This window comes from Theobroma cacao, chromosome 2 (assembly GCF_053813885.1).
Source record: "Theobroma cacao isolate CCN51 chromosome 2, ASM5381388v1, whole genome shotgun sequence".
NCBI lineage: Eukaryota > Viridiplantae > Streptophyta > Magnoliopsida > Malvales > Malvaceae > Theobroma > Theobroma cacao.
This window is the reverse complement of record NC_142640.1, coordinates 17,395,955-17,406,731: the sequence shown is the minus strand read 5'-3', so window position 1 is coordinate 17,406,731 and position 10,777 is coordinate 17,395,955. Positions and strand designations below refer to the sequence as shown.

Here is a 10,777-nt window from a genome sequence, read left to right as displayed (position 1 = left end):
AAGTGCACTATGATAATTGTGCTTGGCCATTTTTAGTATGTGAGACTATGATCAATCGACATTGTTGTTCAGCTTTGTACAAGTTAGCTAGTTATTGTTTCTGCATGGTGATAGATTATTGAGCTTGCCATGCACATATATAAATGGTGTTGGGCTTTCGAAATATTTTATACACATATATATGTTGAATATGTGTATAGCAGCTTAGATGGAGCTAGTTTTGATTTCAATTAGGTGGCTGTGAATTCCCAAGATTTGATTTGACTCATTATGGTTTATAGTTATAAGTACACGAATTAGCCAAAGGAGAACATCAACGACTATCATAATTGATGTTTGGTCATGATGTAAAAGGCTAGTAGACAAATTAGCTCTAAGGATGAGCTTAAATTTTGCTATGCTTAGCATGAAGCCAATGAATTAAAGGACTAGTTATGAATTTGGTATCCTAAAAGTCAAATGACTTAGAAATGTTGATTTTAGTCTAAACGCCATAGGGAGTTTTATATTTTAGCTTGATATACAAATTGCTTTAAAGATCAAAATAAAAAATTTATTTGGTTTATTATGCAACCTATGATATAAATGATGAGTCCTAAATGTGATTTCTCTAAAGGCAAGGGAGTTAGAAAATGTTGATTTTTGGATAAACTCTAAGAGAAAGCTTTTGCATCTTAAGTTTAGGAAATTTTGATTTTATGACCATAAAGGCGAGATGCAATAAGTAAGTGAATTGTCCACCTTACAAATGTAAATTGTTAAAGATTGATGAGTAACGTTAAGATCTCAACGTTGAGTGATGTACACTTTGATATTTATGTACCTAATAGTTATTTGGAGACCATTGGTTAACCAAATTTGCACTAAATGTTATGATAAAGGTATATAACTGCTAGTAATGAAATATGCCCCAATGATGATCTTGGCATACCACAAAATGTGGAATAGATATGTCAGAATTAATTCTCTGATTGTGTACTTGAGCTAGAAAGCAAGTTTTGCAAATTGTGGTTTTCATGATCACGAAATATATGAAGCTTATCAATATGTAGGCATGTTCTTGAAGTTGTACATTTTGTGATTCACATGCATCATATGGAAGAAGATATCCCCTAGAGGGATTTAGACTAATTGGTGGTTACATGACTATAAGCTTGGTATGAGATTGAGAATGCCTTGGCATATATGTGGAATATATTGTGAAAGGTCAAAAAGCAACATATACACTAATAAGGTCAATAACATGAATGATGGGGGAAATATGGATGTTGTTATGAGAAGCATAAGAAGCTTAAGGGTAATCGATGCAAATATACTAAGGTAGTTCAGTATGGTTCGGATTAAGTACAAAGGCACCTTGGGAGATTTGAGAATAATGTCCATTGGGACCAATGAGCTGAAATGCTATTGAGCATGCATTGAATTGTTAAAGTTATGAGTTTGAAGATAAGCCTTTGATTGTTTAAGTCCTCAATGGAATTCTATTAGAGGATATAGTCAACCAAGGATTTTCATTGAGAAGGTTGATTTGGAACAAGTAGACTAAAGTACATAATTGTGTTCTTGCGAGGAATGACCTTGCTATGTTAAATTACAAGGAATGATTTTCATGGTGGTGAGACCCAATGATTGAATGGTGGTATGATATATTCGAAGACCTCAAGTATGGAGTCAAGTCTAGGAGAATTCAAGAAATTTACAATAATAGATGGTGCTATTGATTTATGGCCATAAATTTGCTTCAGATAGAAGGGTTCGAACAATTGGAATCGATAAGATATAGTAACGTCGAGAAATTTTTGGGAGTTAGGTGGTTACAACACTTTCTAAGGAGTAAACCTTTACAAGATATCCAGCCCATGAATGTGGAAGTAATCATGATTACATCGTGAAAACTTGGTTAGTGGAGGATTAATTGTGAAATTGCAAGGTACGGTACTTACGGAGTCAACCTATGAATGGGCATATGGTGTCTTGAGGTAATTAAGGATGTTGATCTTCTTGTTGATGGTGGATTTATGAGATCTTGGTAATGAAAAGATTTATTACATTCGAACTGGGTCAAAGGGTTGATGGTTTAATCTTGGATGTGTTATAAAAGGATTGAATATAGAAGTGTGACAATTCTCCAAGTCCAAAGCATTCTAAAACTAGTGGATTGACCTTCTTATTCTCGAGGGTAGATCTTTGAAAGATTGTCTTCCACCAGAATCGGTTCTGTATGGAAGGATCGATCCTTCCCCTTAAAAGTCTATTCCTATAGTACACTTTGCAAAAAAGGTAAGTTTTAAAGTGCCTTTCCCCTAGCGTTATTGTGGTACTCCAAGCTAAGTTCCCAGTGAGATTTAATTACTTTTGGATTGCTTCTAAACGATTAGTAAATGCATGATTTCACATACCTTGTGCAATTACCTTGAAATACTCCAAATGTGCATGATCGAGGATAAAGACTATTTCAATACTTTGAGGTTACATCGAATAAGATATCGAGGTGTGCGTAAAGCATGATTCGATTAAGTTCAATTATAAAGTTGTGGTATAATGAGTAAGAAATCATAGCCAACTAAAGATTGATGTCATGAGTGTATAAAGCTTACAAAGTTGATACTTGCACTATCATGAGCTTACTTAAGTGGTAAACGACAATGAATACTGATGATGATATTATTAAAAAAAATACATATATTTATGTATGTATCATATATGTATGGTTGGGACCTTATTGTATGGTTAAGTTGCTTCCTAATTTTAAAGGCTAATTTGTGGTTATACCATTCTAAGGTGTGAAGTTTGAAATTCAATAATTGTATTGATGTTAAAAGATGTTTTGGTGGAGTCTTGTTCATGAGCCTGCAATTGTAAGCACACTTTAATGATTAAAGAAATATAGTATATTGCTAGTACACTTGGTGGATTTAGGAAATTATAAAACTGATGAAAGAAATATCTATTATTATCCAAGAAAGATTGATTTTTTATAATTATTTGATGGGCATTTCTATTTCAGATGAACACCTTAAAGTTAAGTTTGTTTACGAGCCTTGCAAGGTGAAGAAGTTAGGTCATGCTATGTGAGACCAATTGTCACGACCCAAATTCTGGGCCATGACGGGCGCATGGGCCCAATGGATGTAGTCCAATAAGCCCAAGCAAGCCTATAAATCTGACCTGTTCATCGTTCCATTATAAACTGCTAAATCATATTTCATAACTTAGAATCATAATAATATTAAACGTTGCCATCTCATATTGGCATACCAAACAAGTGTATATACATTATCTACAACATGTATCTTAATAATTTACATTAGGTTTGTCTATACACAACAAAAGAATACTCGACTTCCAGCGAAGGGACTCAGACGAATGTACAACTACTGAATGCCGAGACACCTACCAAAAGATGGATACAATTCTACGAGGACACCTCGCCCTAGGTACCGGCTGCCTCGTGATCTGAAAACATGAAGTTGAAATCGGTGAGTATAAGCCCAGTGAGTGAACAAAGAAGGGAACAAGCAACAACGAGGGAGAATTTAAAATCATGATGCACTTGTTTCAAAACAATGCAATTTAGTTCCATTCATATTAAAAACCCCTTATCAAGCCCTTAAATGATTAATCATTTGAAAATCATGAACCCATACATAACGAACCATTTGAAGAATGAAAGCTTCACTATTACGCAAGCAAGTCAAATACGACAACGAATCTTCGTTGCAGCTGAAAGGGTTTCTCAACTTAACTCATTTAGTCCTTAATGTTAGAAGTCCATGCTCATATATGGTAGCAAAAAAGTTAAAAATAGGACAGCAATTGGACAAGATAGGAGACAAAACAGAAAGTTTTTCACTACAGCGAGATTGAATCTCGCTGCAGCGAAATTGTAACCCAGAAACAGAAAGTTTTTCGCTGTAGTGAAATTGTAAACCAGAAATAGAAAGTTTCTCGCTGCAGCGAGAATGAATTTCGCTACAACGAGAAGCTACAGTGTCATTCTTGCTGCAGCAAAAATGCATTCTCGCTGTAGTGAGTTTCTGGCTAGTCTATCCTTCCAAACCTTAAAGTTTCTCACTGTAGCAAAAATGATTCTCGCTGCAGTGAGAAACAGGGCACCAATGAAAAATTTACCCTTTTTCCAAAGAAAACCCACCCTGCTGAAATGTCCAAACCAACATGAAACATATAACAATTTTCCACAGTTTAACATGTCAAGTTTCACATGCATTACAACCATATACCATTACTCATTAATTTCCTATATCACACATATTTACATATGTATATATGTATACGTATACCCATCATCATCATGCACACCATGCCATCATCATCATCACTAGCTCATGCGCACTCCCTACTCGCACATGGCTGGGTCATCACCGGGTTATGCGTACTCCTTACTCGCACATAATTGGGTCATCCTCGGCTTATGCGTACTCCCTACTCGCACATAGCCGAGTCAATGTCATTACACAACAATATATTCATATATATATATATATCAACACAATGTGGTAGTGCATGAATCAATAATAGTCACATGTCACAACATAAACCATTTCTCAAGAGCTTGTTCCAAGGCACTCATTTTTAAGAAAAGTTGTATAAAATCATTCAAACACTTTGTACAAAACAGTCACATTCCCAAAATAGTTTTGATAGGTAGTCCACTCACCGATGTATTGTTGAGCCTTTAGCTGACTCTAATTCCCCTAATGATCCAATTGGAAGGATGGGACTTCATTAGAACCTAAGATCACATTAGCATAAGTAATAGGTCAATTCACACACTATGAACCCTAAAAGCTATCTCTTAGCTATCTTTCAATGGCCACATTAAATGGCTATCTATGTTCACTATCTAAATCACTATAAAATGAATGAACATCTTTAACAATAAAACAACTCATAATCCCAATTACTAGCCATTTTCTACAGCTAAAAATTGAGCTTAGTTCATCACTCACCCGTGGGTTTCTTTATAGTTGAATTCCCTTTCAATAGCTTCCAAACAAATGGGGTAATTCTCTCTTTCTCTCTCAAGAATGCCCAACTAGTGAGAGAAAGTATGTAAATAAGCTTTACCAAGGATTTTGAAGTGAAAGAATGAAAGAATACAAGGGTTCTAGTCAAAAGGGCACAAAGGTATGAAAAATTAAAGCTAGAGAGAGAAAATTATGCAAGCTCCATATCAAGCTTCTATGGAGGTTTTAAAGAAACGTGAGAGGGAAGAAGGAAGAAGAAGACAAGTTGCTGGAAAATGGGAGAAGAAGCTTGTCACGACCCAGAACTCCCCATCGAGCCCGTGACAACCGCCGCGAAGCCTCGACAAACATTCTTCACCCCGAATGTCGATCGAAACCTCGCAAGGCTCTCGTATCAGCTTTCGCACTTCCCCAGTGAGCAATAGTTATCAAATAATCAAAATACGAAGGATTACAAATCATTTCCAAATCATAACATAACATTTTTTTTGGCTCACAGGGGCATTTTCGTCATTTTTGTCGAAAACCTCGAAACTTGCTAAAAATGTAGTAGGTAAGCCGAAAATATATACTTAATGAGAAAAAAAAATTAAGTATCTAAAACGTTCATTTGAAGTGAAAATTTGACCATTTGAATATGATAAAAATATTCAATAAAATAAACTATTTTCTTGTAAAATAATTTTCATAAAACTATCAGTACATAATTCTTATAGCGTAAAAGATAATTATATTCATATATACTATAAAGCAAATAACCAAAGCATAAAATTTCTTTTACAGTGACACGTGGGCCCATATCTATCCAAAATGCATCGGAAGCTGGAAACCTACAGCTTTTACCAATTCGAGTCCAAATGAAGGTCCTTGTTCAAGTCAGCTAACTACAAAATTCCCTGAGCCTGAAATGTGAGGAAATGAGGGTGGTGAGATTATAAAATCCCAGTGAGTAAACAGATACCATCTAAACTATCTAAAGTCGAGTAAATGGAGACAATTAAAATAAATCATCATACTGTAATTTCATTGCCATTCAACTCATTTCAACCAAATAAAATCAATCCATAAAAATCGAGTAATCAACTTGGCTTATGAATTTCTTAAAACTTTGGCTCGTGCCAAAACTCATACTCGGTGATACCTTGCGCAGGGCATCTAACCGAGTCCGCCAAGGCTGTTAAAATTTTTTATACACTTAAAATATATTTTTGTTTGAGAAAAATACAGCCGTTCCTTGGCGTTGGCTGAGTTCCCCTTCACGTGGTGGTTTGGTGTGAAGTGAACCCTAAGCTATACCCCAGGAGATACCCTACGCGCCTCTCCGTTCGAGGTAATAATATAATGGAGTTTACCGTGCCCCTCTAATAGGCTGGTCCACGGAACCCCCTCTGCAGTAAATAATTAATATATACTCCACCAATTCAATAAAATTCATTCTAGCATGGCATGGCGATTTATCGGTAAATCTAGCCTCTCAAGGCTGAATACACAATATAAATAATTATAACACCAAAATCAGTTTAGCCATTCATGCTCATTTATTGTCATAAGCCATTCAATTTAAAACCATAAATTTGCAACACAAACTAGCAGTCTCCAATTACTCTATTTTCAAAACCAATATTCGATTTTCTAGAAAATTTATAAAATCATTTTATAAAATCACAATTTCCCTTAAAACATAACAATTTACCATTTAAACCCATTTTTCATAAAATCACACAGTTGTATAAAACTACTCTAGATAATTAAGACGATAATAAGTTTACTCACAATGTCTAGAATGCAGACTTTCGAAGCACTCTGTCTACTGGTCCTCGGATGCAATTTCCTTGCCTTTATTGGAGGACTCACCACCTTGACACAATACAAAATCGAGAATTTCACTAAGTTGGTACTAAATCAAAATTAAACTAATTTGGACTACCAATGCATGATATGGAATGCAAAAATGCACTGGTAACTATCTAAATCCGGTATTAGCCTAATTCGTCTTATCACCCGATTAAATTCCTAACGGGTTCGTTTAAACTCCAATTTAATTCTTTTCAGTTTCTATACCTCAATTGCACCCAAATTAACTTAATGTCCCTCAGTGTGATGCAAATTATCAGTCGCAACAGCAAATTATGAAAATACCCCTAGTGGGTAAAAATTCATATTTTTGCTCCTAAAATTCCCATTATTTTTCTGGGCTCATAATTCATTATTCCTTAACCAATTCTCCTAGAATAAAATCAAACTCATCCTCACTCACTACATGGTAAATTCAGCCATTAATAGTTGGGGGAGAAAATAAATTCTTTTCTTGTTGTTTTGTTTCTAAATATGCTAAACTAACTAAAAACACTAACATAAATTAAAATCAAATAAATCCAACAACTTTCTCTCTCCTAACCCATTTTTTCAGAATTGAATTCATCATGAAAACATGTAATTTAATCATGGAAAATAAAGAGAAATGCTTGGGAATAAGAAAACTCAAGCTTAATAGAAAAAATCTCACCTTTTTCACTTAATTTCCTTGAAAATTCACACTTTTTCTTTGATTTTCTCTCTCTAGGGTTTTGTTTTCTCCTTTCTCTCTCTTGTTTCTTGCTTGGCCGAATGTTGAAGAAGAAGAATGGGTGGGCTGATTTTTTTTATGCCTTTTTATTGTTTAATGAAATAATATTATTTTATTCATATTTTAAATATTTTATTAATTCATTTTTTTTTCTAGCCATCCACTTGTCCTATTTTTTTCACCATGCATTCCCTTTGACTTATCCAAGTCTTAAGTGAAATTTCCAGATTTTTCCGAAGTTTTGGTGGAGCAAATTTTTCAAAATTACACTTTTGCCCCCGAACTTTTCAAAAATTACATTTTTACCCCAAAAATTGAAAATTTTCCATAATGCATAATTTTCACTCCTCATACTCATTTCACACTCCAAATAATTAAATTTGATCAAAATCCTTTCAAAAAATTAAATTTTCGATTTCGAATGGTAAAATTACCATTTTACCCTTTTACTCCAAATTATACCGAAATTAAAATTTTTCACTTCTAAACCTCAAATCTTACTCCAATAAGTCAAATGGGGCCAAAAATCTTTTCTAAAAATTTCCATTTTGTCCCCAGGTGGCAAATGATCATTTTACCCCTGGATAGTGAAAATTCCAATTTGACTCCAAATTGATCCTCGAACTCCGAATCACCATATTAACCCAATCTGGGACTTTAAAATTCTTAATTTCATTGTAAATTCTCTATTTGATCTAGTTCGAGGCTTAAATCAACTTTATTGTACCTCTAGGTACAATACCGACTTTTGTAAATTTTTCAAGACTTTCTTAGCATGTAAACATGCTATCCACCACATGTATGTCATCACAAATATTTTTGTAGAGTCGGGCTTGTCATCTTCTCCCCCACTTGGATCAACCATATGATCCTCCTTCTTGATTGACTTCGACATCCGGCTAAATATTAATATTTTAATATTATTTTATTAATAAAATATTATTTTATTCTAAAAATTTTATCCTGTCTCCTTGGTACCAAAAATACCTTATTATGCCTCACTTGACTTCCAAATCGCCTTTTATCTCACAAATTCTCCTCCGATAAAATTATTATTATTTTCTCACTTGCGAAATATTTTATCCTAAACTACTCATTTCGTCTTTTATCACTTCTAAACATTTTAATTGACCTCAATTTGCATTTGATCAACTTTATTTATCACCATATCAAAGTATGGGGTATTTCAAAGCTGTTGGAAGAAGGATATTTATAGGCCAAACTTATCCATTCCCTTAAAATTATAAAAATGCCATTGACTAGTTAGCTTGTTCTCATGCAACCTTTTGTGCAATCTTTTTACTCTTTAACACTGAGACCAAGTCCATAATTGTCTAGACATGTTTAGGTTTGTGAAACTTTTAAAAGTTTTGACTCAAGTGCAAAATGACCATTTTGCCCCTATTATGAAAATTATTATCATTTCTAGTTTTATTCGTGTTTTCATCATTACACGTCATTTATGTAGTCTTATGCCTATTTAGACCTTAAAATATCATAAAACATTCTTTTGGGAGCTTATTAGAGAAAATGATGAAACTACTCCTGATTCGTATTATTACATCTATGCTTAGTTACAAGCCTATAGAGGTTGGGGTCTCACACCAATTGCAACTTTCGATAAGGTAAAAAGGTTATGGGTAGACGAGTCTTCATGCCGCACCTATCGAACCTACTTGAGGTGTCTGTGTACCTACGTTAAAGAAAGATAATCCCAATATAGACTATTCTTGAGAAAACAAGCTATGATAGATTGCACTTTGATGTTGTGGCTTCCACAAGGTGATGACATAAGTACGCAAGTGGAAAGACAACTCAATAAGTCGGGATAAGGTGGGAGTTTACATATACGCCTATTAGAAAGATATAGATTAATCAAGCTTGATAAAATTCGAGGACGAATTTTTATTAAGGGGGAGAAAATGTGATACCCCAAATTTTAATATACGAGTAAAGTAACGTAATAGTGGTGACGTGGACCAACAATGGTATCATTTTCTTCTTGGTGAGTCTTAACAAATATTTTATATTCGGGATTCAATAAATTATTTTTATATAAAAAAAAGAAAAAAAGAGAGAGATTTTCACCTTAGGGGTAAAATGGTAATTTTACATCTCAAGTCTAAATTTTTAAGTTTTCATAAACTCGAGTACCTCTAATTTATTGTGGGCCTTTTCTTAATGTCAAAAGAGTAAAAAGATTGCACAAAAAAAAGAAAAAAAAAGAAGACAAAGTAAATTTGTCAATGGCATTTTCGTAAATAATTGAAACTTTTGTCAATCCTAGGTATAAATATCTCAATTTCCAACACCTTGTAGTACTTTCTCCTTCTTCCTCCCATTTCCCCCCTTCATTTCAAACTTTCCATCTTCCATGGAGGCCATCTTTGAAACTTCCATAACTTTCTCATTTTAACTCCAAATTTCATGTTTTTGTACATTTTTTCATAGGATTTTTTGTGCTCTTTCACTTTTTCACCTCAAAAACCCTCAAAAAGTTTTTCTCTACACTTTCTTTCACTAGCTGAACTTTTTAGAGAGAAAAACTCTTCAAAATAGCTTGAAAACTCTTAAAGGAATTTTCCCCTTTTTAATCCTCACCTAGAAAATTCAACTACAAGTCTACCAAAGTGAGTAATGGGTTAGGGTTGATTTTTAAGTTTGTTAATGATGGTTAATAATTAGATTTGTGGGTTGTTTTATTGTTGATGAATTATATTATTGTGAGACCTCAACCTCTATAGGCTTGTAACTAGGCATAGACACAATAACATAGGCCAGGGGTAGTTTCGTCATTTTGTCTAATAAACTCCCAGAAGAAAGTTTTATGATATTTTAAGGTCTAAATAGGCATAAGGCCGCATAAATGATGTGAAATGATGAAAACATGAAGAAAACTAGAAATGATAATAATTTTCATGATAGGAGCAAAATGGTCATTTTTCACCTCGGGTTAGAATTTTAAGTTTTCATGAACCCAAGCATGTCTAGACCATTATGGACCTTGTCCAAGTGTCAAAAGGATAAAAAGAGTGCATAAAAGATTGGAGGAGAATAAGCTAATTTGTGGAGGGGCAATTTGGTAATTTCAAGGGAATGGATAAGCTTGAGCTATAAATATCTTCTCCTTCTAGCAGCTTCTTGAATTTCTAACAGCTTGTCTTCTTCTTCTTCTTCTTCCATCTCACGTTGCTTCCAACCTCCATGGAAGCTTGATATGGAG

General features: G+C 34.0%; 1 long non-coding RNA gene across 1 annotated transcript; it reads right to left on the bottom strand.

Moving 5' to 3' along the window:
* Window positions 1-5,642: 5,642 nt before the first annotated feature.
* On the bottom strand, window positions 5,643-7,558 carry LOC108660853 (uncharacterized). Its single transcript, XR_016024838.1, has 3 exons — window positions 7,495-7,558; window positions 6,762-6,845; window positions 5,643-5,890 (listed from the first exon to the last, which is right to left on the bottom strand). It is a non-coding gene; the product is annotated as an uncharacterized LOC108660853 (long non-coding RNA).
* Between the last annotated feature and the right edge of the window lie 3,219 nt (window positions 7,559-10,777).